The following is a 21,971-nucleotide window of genomic DNA, read 5'->3' on the forward strand; positions in this document are numbered from 1 at the left end:
TTTCTAGCAGGATATGTTATACACAGGAACACTTGCATGTTCATAAACATCAATACACATTTTCATTCAGACACAAAATGGACACTTCAGCTGCAATTGAGTCCTTGTTATTCCCTATGCAGTAAAGATAGAGTTCATAGTCCATGCCTAAAAAACTAATAAATTGCATAGCTGATGCTACCTGAAACATGATAGATCTATGTAAATCAATGATATTTGATTTAACTCAGAAAAACTAAATTTCTTTCCATTTATTGTAGCTTTGCTTGAATAAAGATAATAATCTCTTTTTTCTTTTTTTTTTTTTGTGACAATGTGTACCTAAATATGACTTATGTGAACAAGGATAGAGAGTGAAAGAAATAAACAGACATTTTCTTCACTTATTTTGTACAGTTCATCTACCTCTGTAAGTGGAAACTAATAGACACTAATAAACTAAATATCGCTCATGGTGCATTTTATTTCTATTGTTAGTGAGCCCTACTTACAAAATTCAAATCTAATTCAGATTGCAGAGCATTAATAAAGTAGATCAAATTCCACCCTTTATAAACTTAAACTCTAAAAGATTTACTAAATTATCGTGTCCTTCAATCTTATGTGACTAGTGTAGTCAGAGAAAAGTATAAAAAATGCTGCTGGGCAGTAAAGATTTGGATCATTACCTCATAACTACTCTAGGAAGAGGGTTGCAAGTGTTGAATTTAGTCTGGATGTTGGTCAAAGCAGAAAGCAAAGCAGTGGAAAGAACCTGTGAATCCCCTGCCGCTGGGCAAATCTCTTTTCTTAATGTGGCTGCAGCACTTAGGAAATCAAACATGATACTATACAATTCTTTTTAGTTAAACAAGAATAATTGTAAATAAACTTTCCACAAAAAACTTTCCTCTACAGGGAATGTTTTTTTCATATTCAAGATTGCTGCCCCGTGATCTTCAAAGATCTTCAGGTACGTAAACATTTTGTGTAAGGACTTTGGTGCTAAGGGTAGATGTGGCTCCTGAAGATATGTCCCATAGGACGTGTTGTAACTGGAGCCTGCCCTTAGTGTCACATGGCCAAGGGCAGATGGTGCCATGCCTTCGCCAGTGGTTTCCACTTCTCTTTGTGAAGCAACATGCTGGACTAGGTCCTCAGCATGCAGAGGTCCACAGAGCCTTAGGAGAACCTCAGACTTCACCTGCAGAGCTGGTCACACGGTTTAACACTGTGAGATATCAGACCCAGGTTTTGCTTGAATGGTGAGCCAGTGGCCTTGCTCTACTGGAGTAAACAATGAAATGCTCTTCCTTTTGCACCCGCTCTACCTCCTCCTTCTTCCTCCACTTGTCAAGTGAAGAGAGAAGGTCTTTTGGGTGGAGAAACTTATCTCTGTGTTTCTCTGATCCTGGAGCTGCTGGCAGAAACAGAGCCACATTGTCTCTGTTCTTGTTAGAATCTGTAATTAATGTTCGCCAGGGAACAATTAATCAGTTGGGATCTTTATAAAGCAGTAATAGTCTTGCAGGGGTCAGTCCCTTGATGTAGGTAAGAGGAGTAAGAAAATGGAGGTAGTATCCTGGCTGCATTTGCCAAGTTATTCCTCTGTGTTGGTTGTTTTTGCCTGTCCCTGGAAAAGCAAAAGACCCAGAAGCAGTTGTGGATCTGTCTGTACATGCTGATGTCAGCTCTCCTTTCAAGTTCATCCAAAGCAAGAAAGAAGAGTAATCTGAGAATTGATTTTTTGCTTCTGTTGAGCTCTGAAATATGTCTCAGATTCAAGCTTCAAAGAAACTGCTTATTCGCCCACGCAGGATTGCACTTTTTTTTCATTTTCTTCTTTGCATTTTAACTGCACCCAGTGGGCCATTCTTCCAGATGCTCAACTGGGTACCAGCAGCTTTCGTGACCTGTGTACTGCAGTAAACATCTCTTATTTCTTCTTATACTCTTGCATATAACCTAAGCTGAGCACTTTTCTTCACTGAAAATTAGTATTTTGCTTTCTCAAATTATCTTTACTTTTTCATTAAATTAATATGTGTATATTTACGGATAACTGTTAGCTAAGCCCTTACAAAAAGATTTTTCAGTCATTGTGAAAAATCCCAGTGATGTAGTTGGTCATGTTACGTGGTACTAATTGTAACAGGATAATAGATGACAGCCATTAGGTTCAGTTATCTGTGGTTCACATTCCTTGAATATGAACTGAACATCTACATTCAATAGCAAATTTTTCCAAAATAAGTACAGCCTTCACACGTTTATATTATTCCCAGTCTTTAAAGAAAATATCTGTAGGTCTGGGTTCAGGACAGAATCCTGCCTGGAGCAGCACAAAACCAAAAGGATTTGACTGCAGTAAAATTTGCTCCTTAATCTGAAGAGGAGGTTTAATTTTTCAGCAGTGAGACAATATAACAGAGTGGTGATTATTCAATACTTTGAGATTATCATAATGCTCACCTGCTGCTGCACTACTCTCAGCCAGAACAGGATCCATTTACCATGTCGTCTTGCAGCTATCAGCAAGGAGCATAGTAGACCCCAGCTAGAACACATCAGCATACATTATGGCTCAAGGACAAAATAATTCTCCTATCTGCAGGAATTTATACCTATAAAACAGAGCGTATCAGCTGTCTGGGGTGGTAAACCCTTGCTCTAGTAGATTTTTTCTTCAGGCTCTACAGCAACACAGCACTCTAGTGGATCTCATAGGGAACCTAGACCTGTTAATGCAAAAAGCCACCTGAAATTATGCTTTTAGTCAGGAGCCGTTGGAAAAAGGAAAGCCTTATATTTGTTTCCTAAGAGCGCTCATGTGAACAATACTTCAGTAATGAGTATTTGCATAAAGTAATTAAGGGTGTGAGCTTGTCACAAGTCAACTGTGTGCATAAGACTGCCTCTGCTACTTGGGCAGCATGGGTGGGTAGTCAAGCTGAGTGCATAATCTTGGTCTTAGGAACAGGCTTGTGGCTGTGGCCATAAATATTCTCCTTTCTGTGCTCCATGTACCGTCTGTCTGTCTTACCTATTCAGGCTGTAAGTAGTTCTGGGGCAGGGGGCGTTTTTATTGACATGCAGAGTGCCGTGGCATGCTAGTTTGAAGTCCTCATCACCTCTACACATGCTCCAAAACTAGAATCAGTAACACCAACACAGTGTTTGACCACTAAAATTGTTGAGAAAGCTAATTAATTCAGGTAAATAGCACATTGGCAAAGCTATATTGTCTTTACGTTCCTTGCACTCTGCTGTGCGATATAGCTACAACCTGTTTTGTTTAATGGGATTTGGATCTGTTGGAATAGGTCCAGAGGAGGGCTACAAAGATGATCAGAGGGCTGGAGCACCTTCCCTACAAGGACAGGCTGAGACAGTTGGGCTTGTTCAGCCTGGAGAAGAGAAGGCTCAGAGGAGATCTTATAGCGACCTTCCAGTACCTGAAGGGGGCTACAGGAAAGCTGGGAAGGGGGTATTCATAAAGGCTTGTGGGAATAGGATGAGGGGGAACGGGTATAAACTGGAGAGGGGCAGATTTAGACTGGATGTTAGGAAGAATTTCTTCACCATGAGAGTGGTGAGACACTGGCACAGGTTGCCCAGGAAAGCTGTGGCTGCCCCATCCCTGGAGGTGTTCAAGGCCAGGTTGGGTGGGGCCTTGGGCAGCCTGATCCAGTGGGATGTCCCTGCCCGTGGCAGGGGGGTTGGAATTGGATGATCCTTCCAACTCAAACTATACTATGATACTATGATACTATGATACCATGATTTAGGCGAAACGGACCTTGATGTTGCCCGGGACTACTATATACTACTATGATATAAACTAAGGACATTATCAAGTGGTGCCCAAGTTACTCACAGCACAGATGAGAAATAAGTTGAGCAGCAGTAATTGTTCAGCAGTGCCCTGGAGACCAAATGTAACACTTTCATGGCCCTGCAGGGTTTAAGCTTGGAGAAGTAACTCAACAGAGAAAAAAGGAAAACAGAAATGGAAGAGCAGCACATGTGTAACTGTAAACTTGTAGCATAATAAATTTGAAATTTGAGGGTTGAGGAGGGAAGAATGAGACAGAGTGAGGGGGAGAGACAAAATTAATGTTCTCCCAACTGATAATTTAATTTAACTGTAAGTCAGTGCAAAAGCCAAAGGTCAGTCCACATTTGTTGGCATGGAAAAGGGCTGTGTTTCCAAAAGCTGCCTTTTATAAGAGGGGTTTTTTTGACATCTAGAATGTAAAGAACTCAAGACAAAAATCTTCCATCTCCATACGGCTGTTTCATGAACTACGTATTCAATGAAAGTAGATTTAAACTAGTTCCAGCTTATAGCTTGTAAAATAAGGTCAGGATAGCTGTTGAGCCTCTGTCTTACTGAGGTAATAGGAAAAATATCTTAATTTATACTGAGTCCCTTTGGCCTAGTTTATATCTGGACTTGTGGCAAAAACTTCCGGAGTGAGGCATTCCTACTCTCATTTCTGTAACTTACACCACTTTGGTTTGCAATTTTTATTTTTGGTAATCTCTTTTGTAAACAGAATGTCCTGCAGAGACCTACAGTAGTGAGTCCAATGAAAACAGGACATCAAAATGCATTACATTTAAAAACACATGCTGGTGTATGGCTAAGATTGCAACACTCAGGACTGCAGTCTGTAACATTATATAAGGTTACACTATACAAACATTTGAAATGAAGAATTTCTCACACAGTTACTATTATTTTTGAGGGAGTTTATGTTTGGGTTTCTTAGCACCTAATCACAGACTCTAATAACCTTTACTTGAGAGATCCTCCCCCTTCCTTTGTATATGACAGAAATCAGTGTGTAACCAGGCCACAGGAATACCACTGCGCAGGGTGTTTTGCGCAGACAAGCTATAACAGACGTCAAAGGCAGATGGGATTTGCAGGTAGCCTGACCTCTGGGCAGCAGATGCAGCACAGTGTGGGGAGCAATCTAGTACCCAGAGCTCACTGGATGAGTGACAATGAGACCGCTAAGACTCAGTTTTCACCTGGACCCTCTCCTCTTTCCTATTCATTGCTTGGCTTCTGCCACCCAATTACTGCTCTGAGCACCTAGCAACAGTTTTCTGGTTCCCAGAACTCGTCCTCTTGCTTGTGTTCCCTTGTTGATGTCAGGTGGGGGTGGCTGAAAGCTGCAAGGGGTGGACTGGGAAGATGAGGGTGCAGGAGGCTGAAGAACAGCCTGTATTTCAGTTTCAAGTCCAGTGGCTCCTACTAAAATATATAGAAAATGCAGAAATAGGAAATGTCCCTGTATTTCAGCTGATGTCTGTTTATTGAAAGGAAGTCTCATATTAAATTGGAAATCTAGCAACATATTTGGGGCTTACTCCAGCGTTGCTATGAGACTTAAAATGTGAAAGTCAGGGCTTAGCTCTGTCTGGTAGACTAGAAATATGTATGAAGTTTTGGCCCCTGTAGAAGATAGTTTCCAGTCTACTTCACTTCAGTGATTTCTGTGTTTGTCTTGCAGCTTGTCCTGCAATGAGACGGAATGCCATATTGTGTGGGAACTTACTGTTTTGTAACTAGCTTTTGCAAAAAAAAAAAAAAAAAAATTGCTTTGATAGAGATAGCATTCAGTTTAAGCAGCATCCAAGTTTAACTGAGGCCTTATATCCTGCTTAATTTTGTCATACACCACAGGAGAGTGTCCCAAGTTTCTCAGATGACTTTTAACTACTCCCTCTCATATAATTAATTTAATGCAATTGAAAACAGTGCCATTTACTCTCTGTGGAAAGCCCTGTAGCTTCAGCATGACTTAGTCCTTCCCAGTTCCTTTTTATCCATCAACATTCTTGCCGTTTAAAATGACAGTGCAGGAGCTGCTGAGAGGCAGCATCCCTACAGCCATAAAGCTGCCACATTAAGACAAGTGACAGGGTAGCTCTTAAAAGTCTCCTGACATAGCTGAAAAAAAAATGTTTGCTCTAAAAACTTGTCTAACCATATTAGTTAAAAAGTGTGACCCGATGAAGAAGAACAAATTCCAGTCTCTATGAAGGCAGCAGAAATATGGAATTTCTAATGACTAAAGTGCAGTTACAAAAGATTTCCACTGGCAGAGGCAAGATCATTTCTGGACCTATAGCACAAGCCACATTTTAATGCCTTTTTAATGACAATTTTCCCTAAGTGTAGCTAAAGTGTGTATATGGGTTTTAGTTGGGAGGAATAAATGTAGACACTGATGAGATAGAGGCAGCACTGGTGAATTGAAAAAAGTCCTAGAGACAGCCTTTGGACATTGCTTTCAGAAAGAATGATTCCTATCATCTTATCAGACGAAGCATATGACTGCAGAATGCACTACAAGCTGGCAGGCCATTTCCACAGCTATGACACAGAAATGACCATCAGATTATCTACTTGAGTACAGAAGGTCAGCAGTCTTGCTGGGATCTCGGAATACAGAGAGTACAAATTCCTCTCTGTTACCAGGTACAAATTAAAAGAAAAAAAATAAAAAAGAAAAAGCAATTGATTTTAATGGAGTGACTTTGGATATACACCGTCACAGCTAAGAACAGAATTTGGCTTATTGTGTGTAGATATATCTATGAATAACCTTCTTAACCTGTTGGAAAGCTAATGATGGAAAATGTTTCCCATAAAAGTATATGTATTACAGCTGTGTAAATATATTAAAAAAAAAACCCCAAACTGTCAGCAAACTTGCTGGCAGACATATGAATGTTTCAACAAGTTCTCTGTACTCCACATAGCCTCGTTTTTATTCTCTACTGAGACACACACATGTATGCACACGCTTATATAGACTTAATATTTAAAGAGTACAAGACTCTCAAGAGAGCTAATTTTGCTCAGTAAGCTCCCCTGAACAAACAGGATCCCATTGCAGAATACATGCTATGGGATGTGCTGCTTATGAAACACATTTTATAAGCCTTACCTAGTTGCCAGCTATAAAATTCATTAGGCAATCTACGTAATAACTCTGAGACATAAGAAACAGAGGGCCTTTTTCTCTCCCTTCGTATCTTCTGTGGGAGGAAAAGAGACACCCTAGTGACTGCACTGGATTCTCCTCAAAAATTCCTCAGCAAAAAGAGCTGGACTTCTTGTGTTATAGTGGCCGTAAGCTGCTTTTATTGTAAGCTAGCGGCAAATTATTAAGGAGTAAGGAGGAAACAAGGAGTAGGTATCTTTAAGTTTCACTGCATCTTGGAGTTACTTCTGGAGAGAAGTGAATGACCAACTCAGTGCTAAATCTAGTGACACAATCAGTTCTTCATTTTTAGAACCATGTTTAATCAACAAAGTGACTCCTGACCCAAACTTGTGTGTCCACTATTTCAGTGGAAAAAAAGGGGAGTAAGAGAGGATTTAACACATGCTTCTTGTATTTTTAAAAGCTAATAAACTAGTTAAATCTCTATAACTGAGTAGTTATAGTGAATAGTTAGTATTTTTGGCAAGACTGCTAAGACATATTTACAACATGCAATTGGAAAATGAGCTTGTTATAAATAAACTATTCCCAGTGACAGATTAAGAAAATATTGGATATGTACAAAATGACAGCATTAAACAATGAAAGTATTTCCTGAGGAGCTGAGCGTTAGCAAAAGCCACAGACAAAATATTTTTAGTGGCATTCCACACTCCGTGTTTCAGAGCCATTTATAACAGAGCTCATTATGAGATATTCCTTTCTGCTACAAGCCACAGCTGGATATACCAAAAAAAAACCCTCAGAAAAAAAAAAGATTAAAGAAATATTTACCTATGAGAAAGACTCACAGTACCTGGCTTTATTTCATATGGCTAATTTCTCCTCTTCAGTCCACCAAGTGGGTTCAAAAGAAGAATTTGCCCTTTTGTCTCCAATTCCTCAAGCCCCTGCCTCTCGCAAGGACTGCTATAAATCCTCAGCCATTCCCGTCTGCAGGAGCACAGATATCCAAGAAAAAGGCTCCTTCAGAAGCCTGGCAAGGCCTGAGCATACCTGTATGTGCGGGCTGTAATTACCTTTTCTCCTACCATCCTTCTACAGCACAGTAGCTGTGAACCCTCTTACAGCACATGCAGAATGGATTCAGACTTCAGCTATTGTGCTGGACGCGTAAACAAGTTTCAAGTGAGTCCCGCGGCTAAAAGCTCAGGTATAAATGTCTTGTCTGTTTGGAACTGCTAAACCAAACCACTAAATGAATATCTGTAGTACAGCTCTTAAGGTCCAAGATGGGGTTAGGAGGTGGAAGGTGAAAGGAAGAAAGCACAAAAATGTCTCTGAGCAACACTGTTTTGAATGCCTCCAGGGTACTTAGAAGAAAATGCTCAGGGGAGGCATTTTGCAGGCTTTGTGAAGGATAAAGGCATTAGCGCCAGTGGAGCTGGCCTGTGGGTACTAGTCAGCTGTATGACTGTGCAGTGATACCAAAGAGGGCATTTTGACTTCTTTCCCTTGGGTGTGTACCCACCTTAATAACATTTGTGGCCTTGTCCTTTTGCTTATGCCTCAAACCAGAGCTCACCACAATCTCTTCTGCTTTTATATAGCCCTTTTGCTTTCTTCCAGGCTATGTTTGCTCCCCTGGGATTTTCATCTTGTTCCTCCCAGCCAGGACAGATGGCATAATCTGTTACTGATTTGGGAAAGCTGCTCCAGGGAGAAGTAGTTTGGGAGAAGGCAGAAAGGTATCATCCCTCTGTTAAAGGGACAGCTCTGTGGAGAAAGCTGCATTCAATTTTCCTCTCTTTCCTTTCCTTTCTTGTGTGAATAGTGTTTATAGAGAGGGTGTGTTTAAGTCTGCCAGGCTCCTGCAGACGCCTAAGTGGTTATTCTCTCAGGGAGCAGACACGCAGGTAGAGCTGCCAGTTGGCTTCCCTGGCTGCGCTTGATGAATAAATATGTACACTTTCCATATGTTTGTTTTTCTTTTGGAAAGTTCTTGGGTCTCTGGATGACTGCTACCCAGCACACATTAAGTGTTACCTTGTCTTGTCACCTTCTGCATGCCCTAAGATGTGTTGACTCTAAACTTACCCAACACCGGTTTGGCATACATATGCACACAAATCCACGCCACTGCATTACAACAGCCCTGTCTTGGAAATAAAAGTGAATCTCTTGAGTCAGTTTAGTTGTCTCTCTGATCACTGGGAATGCTACACATTCTGAAACATCAAGATATAGCTGTCTAATAATACCATGTGTTCCATGATTTTTGTAGACAGCTGCTCACTGCATCAAGAGTTTATTTAAGATCTTGTACTTCCATAAAAGGCCATGAAGATATGCTTATAATCTTCGATGGGAGCTGAATCTTATTCCAGATTTTTAATAAATAAATAAATAAATAAATTATTGTAATCAGGGTGATTCAGCCTTTTATTGACGTTAAGCTTCAGAGCCCTTCTGAGCAACATGGAATTGGCAAGGGTGGATCTTGACTCTAGGAAAGTACAAGAGTATTCATACCTCCAGCTCCTCCTTCCAAAACACAGAGCAGCAGTGATGACACAACTTCTGAACTCATAAAAAGATTTCAGTGGCCTGTCCTAACCTGTTGTCCTCCTGCTGTTTTGAATGATATGTGCTACATGGTAGAAAATGAGTTTGAGAGTCCAAATTCTTTTATTCCAAGGGAAGTCTAGCATAACTGAGATGGGATTTTTGTCATTTCTACTGATTAGATTTTATTTTACTGTCTGATATTGCTTCATGATTGAAGGGCTACACATTAAGCAAAGTTGTTGCTATGGCCAGAATTTCCTTATGGGATTGTCCTAGTGACTGGAAAACTTAACCAGGAAATCATATAGTTCCTTACAGAAACACATTAATTATATACATTTTTCCCCAACCTACCTCATGAAGATACCTAATGTAATGTAGCCAGGTGTATTTGCTAGTATTTCCATTAATAATATCATATTTTGAAACTAAGAATTTGATAGAAATTTTGGCTTTTTTTTGTTAGATAGGAGTGGGCAAATTCTGTTTGTAGATAGTTTAGAAACAGAATAGTTCCTTTAGCTTTTATTTCCCCAGTACAAAATCCCACTCCTACTGAAAAAAATGCAAGAATGTCTGAAATCATATCATACGATCAAATAATGCATGGTTTAAGTTGGAAGGTAACTTAAAGATCATCTAGTTCCAACTCCCCTGCCATGGGCAGGGACACTTTCCACTAAATCGGGTTGCTCATAGCCTCATCCAGTCTTGTCCTCTACACCTACAGGATGGGGCTTCCACAACTTCTCTGGGCAGTGAGGTTCCAGTGCCTCACCACCCTCACAGTAAGAAATTTCTTCCTAATATCTAATCTAAATGTCTCTTCTTTCAGTTTAAAACTGTTATCCCTTGTCCTATTACTACACTCCCTGATAAAATTGAATCCACTGAGGGGTGTAGATGAGGGTAACAATAGAAGACTAATGGTTAAATCCATAAAATACGTAGAAACAAAACAGAAACTCAATAGAAAGATTACTAAATTAAACAAAAGCATAATAAGATCCTATATGCTTTCATGAATCTGTGTTTACTGTGAGTAGTTATATGCATTAAAAACAAACAACCCAACATTTTTCCTGTGGAGTTGGTTGAATAAAAAGTAGAAGAGATTGTCCACAGAAATTGTGTATTCTCCATTCTTAGTCATATTCAGAACTTGACTGGTCGTGGCCCTAAGAAAACGGCTTTAGCTGTGGCATTGGACTGAATATTCTCCAGAGGTCCCTGCCAACCTCAACCACACTGTGATTTTGTAATTTCAGGGTCCAAAGGAAAGTTTAAGAAAAGATAAAATATGCCCTTTTGTAGAACTTGCTTTAAAGTCTCCAACTTGCTCCAGGAACAAATAAAAGCGTTTGCTTTGCAGACTTTTTGCATGGAAAGTTGTTGTAAATATAAAGTGCAGCAATAACACAACATAGGAAAACTCTTGAAGGCAAATAATGAGTTTGGGTACCCCTTTCCGTTTCTTTCTGGATCTTCTAGTCAAAGTAAAAGGCAGAACATCAAAAGAAGTGAGTGCTAGAGGATAGGACTACATTAAGAAAGCACTAATTCTTGGAAGCTGGAAGCATAATCAATAACCATAGAGCAGAATGGAGAGTCACCAGTATTGTACTGCCCTTTGAAAACCTGCTGTTGCAAAAATAGGTATGGTGGCTGTCATGTTCAGGACAACCAGCTAATGGGCAATTATAGTCAAATTCTTTCAATTTTCCCTGTAATTAGACTAATTATATACCCAATATGCCTATATCCCAAGCTGTGAGCCTGCTAGAAAATGTAATTTGTTTTCATGAAAATCTTATTAAGCTGCATCATCGGTATTAATGTTTCCCCGTTAAAAACTTTGTTATTTCCAATAATTGAAGTCCAATATATTGTGCATTTTGTATTGCAAAATCCATCTGTATTTTCCCTCAGGGCGAAAGGTCTGAAGCAGCTATTAATGAAGAAAAGTCTAACAGTATAAAAACGTTTGAATTTCTCTTCAGTCTGATTCTAAGTAACAGCTGCTTTAGTCTGCTTCACAGCACATTATGTTTGTAAAACAGTGCAAATTGGTCTGTGTTTCAGTGGTTGTCCTGTTTGTCTGTCGAGTGTTAATTCAACATACTGCTGCATTTTGCTGTCATATGTATAAAGAACAACTGATCACTATCCTGGGAATTTTCTGTCTGTGTGTTCTCCGCCTTTTAAAGTATAATAAGAGATTGACTTCAGCTGAAGTAGAAGATGTTTTCTTCCCAAGGAAACATACATATCCGATCAAATTCTTTGCTGCTGTATTCTTGTGCAATCTAGTTAAGGGAACAGAGTGATACGTATTGTGTATGACCTTCCCTTGTACACACGTAGTTACAGAGCAAACCTGAAGGGAACATCCCTGGAAATATTTACTGACTAATAGTCACTGAAGTCAGAGTAGTTATTTTTGCACAAACACCTTTTACATGTTTCACTCACTCTGAAAGGATAAAAAGTGCCAAGATTCTTTTTTTCCTGTCTGCTTTATTATTTTATATTCAGAAACTTGATATGAATAAATTCATTGTTTCACTTTACCTTGGCTAGGATTTATATCCTTTCTATTTCCACAGTATTCTTTTAATTTTCCAGTTTTCCGCCAGTTTTAAGCAGTTTATGTTTTGACTTAGCCTGAGATAGATATGGGTAACCGTTCGAGAACAGCTTTACACACTCTGATTATTCTTCCTCATCTTATTTTCATGAGTTCATACATATTTGCCTCTCAATAAATTTTGACTCTTTGTTTCTTTGAAGAATGGAGAATTCCTACTCTTTAAGCAAATATGTAACACTGATGTAGGTGGCAAAAGTTGTCAAATGCTGTAGTGATGACACTATAGTCGCTGTTACAACATGCATCAGAAGTTCTTAACTTCGTTTATAATGTTTTTAGACATCTAAAAGCAAGGCAGTGGCCAATACATGGTCAGGGGAATCTCTGGAAGGTCTTGTTAGATAAACAAGCACTTCTTTCAGGAAGAGATGCTCCCAGTTACAGAGCTGGCAGAATAGAACATTTTACAGCACTTCAGCTGTTCCAGCTTGCAGTCCTGTACATGAGCTTAACATAGCAATAGAAGTTGTTTTGCAGTAAGATGTCAGATTATGAATCGGAACAGCTGAGGTGCAGCAAGTTTTGCTGTATCTGGAACAGGAGCAAGAATTTCTGGCAAAGAGCAGTAACAAACAGCTGGGATGGGGAAGAGGCACTAAGGTCTTAGCCACCACAGCTGTTTGCTTAGTGAATGCAAGTCAGAGCCTTGAGAGAGGCATAGAGTCAAAAATAGTTGAATAGTTCATCAACCACCTGTAGTCTGAAATGCATTCACAGGGAATATTTGTTGGACAACTGTAAATGATAACTAAAAGTATCCATATCTGCTCATGGGTCATTTGCACAGAGAAAAGAAGGCTATGTCTGTAGTATAACATATTTTGTATAAAGCTCCAGGCCTTGTACGTGGATGTTGAGGATAAAATATTTTGAATGAAGAGGACTTCTTTTGAGTGTATCCTTGTAACCAATACGTCCCTATAACTTTGCAAAATGCAATCCATTTTAAAGTTCTTCTGCAAACGGCACTGTGGCACCTGCCTCTTACAGCACTAAAATAGTTTACTAGGAAATACCGTCAGGATATTGAAAGAAAAAAAAAGCTTTGACACCAGCTGAAAAAAGCTCCCAGTGTCAAAAAACTCTTTTTTGTTTTTCACCTCTGTTCTTCTGATCATTTTCTGAATCTCCTCTATGGAGAAACACTCACAGCTATTTATTTATTGATTGACATTCATATCTATAAAACATGTGCCCACTGCCCAAGCATCTGGATGGATTTACATTCACAAAAAGCCTAATAAATAATTCACAGCATATTACCAACAACTGCTAGAGAAAAGAGAATCCTGAAGCTAATTAGGATCTGAGAGCACAAAAGCCCTCTAGAAACGTCAATTCTAACCAATTTCCTCACTAAGTCTGCTAAGATAACAAGTCCCATGGATTTTCTTAGGAAGAAGCACAGGTAAACAGATAAGCTTTGCTTCGTACCCTAAGGGCTAGCAGGACTAGGACCCCAGCTGTGAAACAAGTTCTGGAGCTAAATGTTCTTCACAGCAAATATTTTACCACCCATTACTGAAACTAGAACTGACAACAGAAGTGCTCCAGGTGAACTCAGTGGCTTAAAAGATAAAGGAAAGAAAAAAAAGGTCCAAGACTATTTAGGGCTTTGTAGCTTATCCTAACATGTTCAATATTATTGCTCCACAAACAAAACTTTATAGAGTACTTTCATAAAAAATGCACTCAGAACTATGAGTGAAATATCCATGGAGTTCATTTACAAAGCAATAAAAATAAATTAGTCATGGAGCAATAGAATAAGGTAAAATCAGATCAGATTTGCTCATTTGAACACTTTATAACCTGGAAAATAAAAGACAATAATTTGGAAAAAGTTTTATGTCTGGGTAATAAAGCCTTTACGCAGTCAGATACATTATCTTGTGTTTAGTGTGAGGGCAAGCAAGTTGAAAGCTGTTTAGAAACCTACAGAACTCATCGATTTATACAGTAAGTATTTGGCAGATAAGTAAAATTTATAGAGTTCTGTTGACGTAGGCTGAATGCTTATGACCGTTTGACACCTGCCTTTAGTTTTAAGCTCAAGAAGCTGACACTGGTCAGAGATTCGAAGGGTTGTATGGTACATCACATTCCACAAGTGCTGAGGTTTCCTATGTAGTTCAAGCCTGTTGGGTGCAAAACTATTGTGGCAGCTGCTTTGCTCATTGGTATCATGAGGAAGGGGAGCCTTTCTTTGTCCTGTAGAGTTGCTTTTCCAAACTCCCTTTATAACACTTATTTTTCCTTCCACTTAGAGAGACCATTATTGTCTAATAGGAAAAAACAACGTTTGATGGTAGTGAGTCAAACAGCATTATCAGTTCTCCAAAGATGTAAGCTCTTGTCTTTAGTTCTAAATTAAGTTAATTACATTGAAGAAGCATTTTTCAACAAGTCTAATGGGAGTTTAGAGGAGACTTTTGAATCTTGGGAGGGAGTGTAGAGAATTGTAGAGTATGTGGATGGAAGGCAAGAAGAAGAAAAGTAAACTACTTCTACTCAAGCTTGAGAACATTCAAAATGTGAAACTATTCAGAACTCATCTAAAATCATAATTCTTGAAGATCATTATACTTGCTGTATATCTCATTCAAGAGAATCTCAGAATTCCTGCTGTCCAACAGCCTGTAAATTAAAAAATATGGGAAAATTCAAAAAAACCCTCCTCAGTGACATAAACCTCATCATTCCCTCTATTAAAAACAAGACAAGCTACATTATATTCTTCTCCCATGTCTGCTGTCTAAAGTTAACACCACGGCGTAAAAAGGGGCCAAGCTAAGGAGGAGGGATTCTGTGGTGAAATTCAGCTCTACTTGATTCCCATCTCTGTCACTCTCTGATAGAGAGTATTCTCTACTCAGCTAGAAACTGTATTTTAGACAATATTGATGACCTTGAAGTTATCTATGCATTTATATTCAGTGTAGGACTATTGCTTATAAATAGCAGAAAAAAACTTTTTCAGAGCATAGTCAGAGCACTCTTTGCATCCAAGCTTGTGCCTAACTTCATAAAGAAGCTGACATGAGGTCATTTATTGTTTGTTTCCTAGAAATAGAAATCGTTGTTCTGAGATTACACCTTCAGAAGCATAGATTTGGACTCCATAGTTTCCCTTTATTCTAACCCAAGATTTCCCAATTACCAGATTGATGGTATCAACACACTGTTTTCAGCAGAGGCATTTCTATTTTATTTGCCTCTTTTTACAGCCAAGTTATCACTCCTAAAAACCAGTAAGAAGTGGTAATTTGAGACATGTCCCCCAGTACTGTGGATAGCACAGGCATCTTTTTAAAATTTCTTTCCACTGGAGGTGTTGAATTTGGCACCAGTGCCACCACAAGTGTGGAGTAGAATCTGTCACCTGTGCAACCACTATCTGTCCCACCTGCAAATTCAGCAGGAAAGTGCATAATAAACAGGAGAGGAGCCTCTTGATGAGGTCATTCCTTCTGGATTGCTCCATCAATAGTTCATGATAGGGAGGGAACTGCTGCGTGCCCTAGTGGATGGAATCACAGAGTCTGTGGACCTCACAGGTCCAGATGGGCTCCCAGGAAGGCACCAGCTGCCAGCCCCACACAAGGAGGCTTGAAGTTCCTAAAACAACAGTGCTGCCCAAGAGTTCACAGAGAAAACTCCCTAGACCTGTGAATATAGTTCCAGACTCTAGTCCAGTAGTACCCAGTCAGAAAAGTAAGCTTTATGTAGGTAAATTACATGCACTGTGTAGTGACTTCAGTAGGATGTTAGTATAGGGCATTGAATGTCTGCTCCAGTGTGTTATGCATAATCATCACTAAGATCAAACAGGATATTCCGGTGTTTGAGAGTGCTAAGCCATCTACGTTTTCAGTATTTTTTTCAGTATTTTGTAAGGTCATCAAGAAATTCATTGCTGAAGGAGGTAAGGAGTGAACTTGGTTAAATTCAGATCCGCTGCAGATGTCTTCATACCTAGAGCCTAAGTTCACAAATCTTAAGAAAACCTCCTATGAATTTTCCTAGGCCACATATAAGATTTTAAGTCTACAGTTCTGTAACTTACTATTTTCTGTAGGAGGCTTCAAATGACATCTGTGTAAGGATCAAAGTTCATGAATTCATCCACCTGCATAAAGACAGAGGAATACATTCATGTGAACAGGGCACTTAACACATCATCTACTCCACAGAGGAAGCAGACCATGCTTCAATTTATTTACTAGTGAGTTAACAGAGCATTATAACAGAGGATATATTAGAATGCGTAATGTGAAAATGGGTAACGATCTGATTCTGAAAATTGCTGAGTGCCAGAAAGACTGTAGGGAAAAGATAGACTCAGTGAGATACATGAAATGTTGTGCAAAAACTGCACTACAAGAGTGTCTGTCATTATGGCACTGCCCATGAGACTAAATAAATACAACAGCTGCACTCACTTCCATTGCCTTTGATTTTCCTTCTTTAGTTTTGAAGACTAAACAGAACGAAGAAGTTTTGTACACACACAATATTTTCCTTCCTTCAGATGCATTCTGGTATGTCTGCCAGTGTTTGTAATTGTAACAATAAAGAAAAAGAAGATGTGGTATTTTAGTCCTTACTGAAATATTTCTTTAAATTAATTCTTTGCTATAAGAAGTTCAGTCAAAAGTTAACTACTATGAACTACTGAACTGATAACAAACTAATATTGCAGAAAAGCTTCCCAACCTAAGGACTAAGTCTATGATGTTTCTCTTATATGACAAGTCAGGTTCAAAGCTTGTAAACATTAGTAAAATTAGGCAACAGGTTAGAAAGAAAAAAAAAGTCTCATGAATGTTTCATACTCTTTCATGTCATGTTGGCAATATTTTTTTTCTTTCCTGCTGTAGATTAGTGTATATTGTTTTTACAGAGCTGGCAAGACACAGATACCTGAGTAGAAGCATGTTGCTGCAAACTGGTATTTTGCAATCCTGAATACTGTTGGAGTCAAAAGCAATAGATCTACTGTACCACAGCAATGGCTTTGACACAGCTGCTGCTGTGTTACAAAGGTTGTATTGCTGGGGTGAAGGCCAAGTGATCATGCGAATTCCACTTTTCCTGCGTATATTTTGCAGAATCGTTCTTCTGCGCGATAAGTTTTTTATCAGCACCAAGTGAATATTGTTCTAGCTTGTCTCTTGTCATTGCTGTGATTGAAACTACATGCAAAATTTCAACCAGATCTCCAGAGACTGGGAACTATATTTCTGTAATATCACGCAGACCATTTTGCATTGTTCAGAAACATAGACTAGCCAATGATAAATTTAACAAACCAACATTTTCAGTTAAAGTTCTTCACTGATAAAGCTTCAGAATTATTACATCTGTATTTACACATGCAATTTATTATTTTAAAGATAAGATGAGTTAACTGTAGCATCCAAAGCAACACTATCTTTCCTAAGCAAAAAGTAACATCTACTGGCAAGTTATCAAATACTTATTCTTTTCTGCTGGCAAAATTTGTACTGTTTAGATGTTGATAAATATGTGCAGTTTACTCAGCTTTCTTCTGGTGATTAGATCTATCTACAGTAACAATTAACTACTTAACTTGTTTTATCACTGTTTGTGTTAGGAAATGAGTGAGTCTATTTCTACTTTGATGGCAACAATAGACCACATAGGTTAAGACAGCTTCTAATTCTTTCATTCAATGTGACTTTCATAGCATACTTGGAAAAAAAGTCTTGAAACCATTTAGGCATCCATGCTGAGGAGTGAAATTTCATTTTTGTTTCCATGTGATTTGCTGTGTGAAGACAAGTGTCATTGTTTTAAAGAATGCCTCAGGGACTTGGCAATCATAAAATTTGTTTTTAAAGGAAGTTGGGGCGTGTGTACTCCTTGCTGTGGCAATCTGTGTAGGGACACCCCAAGTCTGGGTTTTGGAACCTGACCAGTAACCTCATGCAGCAATGTGCCATTCTGTGAAGATGTAGCAACTTATATGGAACCTCTCCAGGGTTCTCCCAGCTGAGTTCCCTCGACAATACGGACATGGTGTCAAGCACTTGCATGACTAAGTATAATTAAAAATCAATGGGATACTAATTTCTGTTTCCAGTAAGGATTTATATTTCTGTAGAATATAGATGCTTTTACTCTTTCATCTTTTTATGGGAAAGAGCTGGCAAGGACTTCAATAGAAGCTTAATAGTGTCTTTTATACCATCCCAACACTATATGCCCAAAGTCAATGGCAATTATACAGTGGTGTACAGTAAATATTTTCCACGGGTATAATTATGTTCCTGTTTATTCACATTTCTTTTTTTTTCTGCATATTCTGCCTGCACATATATCTATTTTTTTTTTCTGATGCCCTGTATTACCTAACTCTGTAGAACTTTGTGAACCAATATACATTTTGATCAAAAACATTACCGTTTGGAGATTTGCCCCTTGAAGCACACAATGGAATTTCCCCATTTCTCAAATGCTGAGGCTACATGCCAGGCAGTAACTAGATTCTCTTTATAGTCAGTAGAAAGCCATAAGCAATTTTAGAGTTCACTTCACCTCCTCCCAGAGCCAAAATCTGAAATAGGCTTGATGAATGAATCTACCTTTGGCTCCCTATTGACAAGCAAATATAAATGTCTACCTTCCTCAGCTAATGTGTGCATGTGTAACCTTTGATGTCATGACTCCTGTTCATTGAGGCTTAATCTCTGTACCAAAATTTTTTGTTAAGTCACTGGTTTTAAAATGTTTCCAATGGGGACAACAATTGTTAATACAACTGTAAGACAATGGAGGATCAGGATGACTGTGTCTGATCTGGCTAGATACTTGTTCAGTCTCCCAGTTTCTTATAGGTGGTTCATCAGATCAGACTTTAAATAGCAACTTCTGAACAGCCATGCCTTTTAAAAATGGTTGTATTCCTGATACAATTAATATTCCACTTACTAGTGAGCTGAACCTCTTTTTGTTGGTCTTATAAAGAAATAATAAATAATAAAGATAAATAATAATAAAATAATAAAGAAAGATTTCTGGCAAGCCTTAAATTAGATCCATCAGCTGCATTTTTTTGTTTGTGAATGTACATGGGCTTGTCACATCACCCCTCTGTTCTGCCTGTCCTTTCCTAACTAAGCAGACATTGAAGCATGCTTTATAAGCTGTGCTTCCAAGAGTGACAGTGGAGAAGAGTCCTCACCACCTTACCTGTACAATAGAACAAGAGATAGAAGTGGAGTGGCAGGGTGGTGTGACCTGCATGTATGTACACGGGTATTATGAACAGTCCACTTATTACACTGGGTTTGCCATGCCACAATGCCATGAGGAGAGCTGAATTTTAGCAGTACTGCACTTTGGTGCAGTGAGGAATCTTGGTTCTGTAGGGCGGTGGACAAAAATAGCATCCTCAATTAAATGGATGTTTAAAAACGAGATCTGTCATTCTTAATAATGTCAGTTTAAACTTGAACTCTGTCTCTCTTCCAAACATACAGAGCAAAGAATGACACAAGAGGTTCACATTTAGCTGGTGGCTGGCAACAACAGCATGCAGAGGAAGAGTGTAGCTACTGCTTTGTAGCAGTGCAACAGTATTACAGAGCTGCTTTATGCAGGGAACCTGGTGGGGGAATTAAGAAAAAATTACAATGTGTGTTAAAATCAAGCCTTCTGGGGAGCTCTAATTATAGCTGTTGCACAAAATCTTAAGGCCCAGATATAAGTTAGCTTCTGCATGTTCGTACCTTTTGCCAGTGCAAAATATAAGGACTTTCTACTCTTTCCTCCATTTCATAGTGGTCTACAGAAAAGGGGAGAGTATAGTTTATAGAGAGGCAGGATATAAAAATTCTGTTCTGTGCTGTGTATGGCTGCAGAGATTGGAGGAATCAAGGGCAGTGTTCAGCCTTGTACAGGCATGAGGCTACATATTAAAGAAAACACTTAGAAATCTGTGAATCATCCCCCAAGCTCCAACATATTTTCTAAAAACACTCCAAGAAGATCTGTAGAGACTTTAAAAAATTGCCAGTACATTTCCAGCACTCTAAAGGCATTCTGAGACATAATATAAAACCAACAAAAGGTATAAATTTCCATGGGAGAGGATGCTGAGAAGCACTGATGAAGATCAAGTGAGATGAAATAAATCTCCTTCATTTACAGAGCAGGTAAACATTAGAGATTTTGGGGGCTTGTTTGTTTGTTTGTTTGTTTTTACTAAAGATCCATTGCACCCCCTCATACCAGTCCTGCCACTTGTTAAAAGATCAATAGTAGATGGTTGGGATTACAGAGAAGTCAGAGATGACTTTTTTGTTTGCTTGTTTTCGGACTGGACAGCAGAGTGAATGATTAAGGCTCGTTTTATGACATTAAAGTGATCTGGGGTTTAATGTAGTGTAATCCTTTCCTTAAGCAGAAATCTTTTTTATGACAGAATGAGAATGACTTGCAGTTTCTATAAAAGTAGTCTTCCAACAGCATTTATCCACCCGTTGGTAATATTGATAGGCAAAGCCAGCCCTGTATCATGGCACAGTTATAACACATATGGCAAATTTAGTGAGTTTAAAATCATGTCATGTGTATCCCCTCATGTGATGACAGCGGGTATGTTAGGCACCTACACAGGGGCAGGGCCTGAAAAGGCCAAAGTTGTGGGGAAATGTTGACGTTTTGTTCAACAGGAAACACCAAATCACATCTTGGCTACAAAGAATGTATTTGGAAACTAAACTCGGTGTTTGAGACTGTATTTGATTCACTGGATAAAGGGAAGGGGAGACAGCTCATGATACCTCTGACCAGAAGGTTGCGCAATGTCTTAAAACAGATGAATCTCAGGACTTAAAATAAATATAGAATTAAAAAAGCCAAGAAATCTTCTGCAAAATACTAACAAAACAAGCAGAGAGCTTTTACAGGTACATTGGCAATTAGGTAGCCATCAGTGTATTTGCTTGATACTTAAGCCAAGACCTACAATGCATTGGTGATTCTGGATTAAAACGACAGAAATAGAAGAGCAACAGATGCTTTGTCTGCCCGCTGAGAAGAACAATCATATGGAAATTTCTGGACCATTTGAAATATTTATGTGTTATCCAGAAACTATGCTGTTCCTCAGTTAAATACTCCTCTCCATTTGCTAGATAAAGTGGAAAAACTTACTTCATTTTGAAGTGAAAGCAGGCTTTGCTGTACCACACCAGGAAACCAAAACTGTGTTCTTGATGAGAAGGGCTCCCTGTTGGGCAGTTTAACTGCTCAAAGTCTATGACCATTTACAGGTCTTTGAGGCAGATTTCTTCCATCAAATGAAGACAGACAAGAATCCTAAATCATCTAACCTCATTCTAAGCGATGCTGCTGCTAACAAATTGGAAGCAGTATTAACAGAAAGGGTCTCCTATCTCATTGGTATTAAAAGGTTGAATGGAAAAAGATACAAAAATAGTTTAGTATTTGCTAAGGACTGTCTAAGAGTCTGAAATGTCACCTTTTTAATTCTATTCCATTACTCCCATGGAAGAAGACGTCAATTGATCCATTAAATGCAGGCAAAACATGTAGGGTAGTTTTCTGGCTAGTCACACAATCTCATCCTGGGGGACAAGATGAAGGTTATTCCCAGAAAGGTTCCCTTGTCTACAAGTTGCTCCTGTTTAGCCTGGAAAAAGGAGGTTGAGGGGAGTACTTATCACTGTCTACAACTACCTGAAATGAGGTTGTAGTGAGGTGGGTGTTGATCTTTTCTCCCAAGTGACTGGTGAGAGAACAAGAGGAAATGGCCT

The 21,971-nt window shown here is 38.9% G+C and overlaps 2 long non-coding RNA genes across 3 annotated transcripts in view; one reads left to right on the top strand and one right to left on the bottom strand.

The window, feature by feature from the left end:
• Nucleotides 1-3,857: 3,857 nt before the first annotated feature.
• LOC128852025 (uncharacterized) overlaps nt 3,858-21,971 on the bottom strand; it is a 28,973-nt gene continuing 10,859 nt past the window's right edge. The window contains exons 2-3 of the long non-coding RNA XR_008449643.1: nt 16,232-16,294; nt 3,858-3,961 (exon numbers count right to left, since the gene is read on the bottom strand). This is a non-coding gene — a long non-coding RNA (uncharacterized LOC128852025). The remainder of the gene's footprint in view (nt 3,962-16,231; nt 16,295-21,971) is intronic.
• The window catches only part of LOC128852024 (uncharacterized), a 36,814-nt gene continuing 34,967 nt past the window's right edge, over nt 20,125-21,971 (top strand). For both annotated transcript variants that reach the window (XR_008449641.1, XR_008449642.1), the window contains exon 1: nt 20,125-20,345. This is a non-coding gene — a long non-coding RNA (uncharacterized LOC128852024). The remainder of the gene's footprint in view (nt 20,346-21,971) is intronic.

Source organism: Cuculus canorus, chromosome 1, assembly GCF_017976375.1.
Source record: "Cuculus canorus isolate bCucCan1 chromosome 1, bCucCan1.pri, whole genome shotgun sequence".
Taxonomy (NCBI): Eukaryota; Metazoa; Chordata; class Aves; order Cuculiformes; family Cuculidae; genus Cuculus; species Cuculus canorus.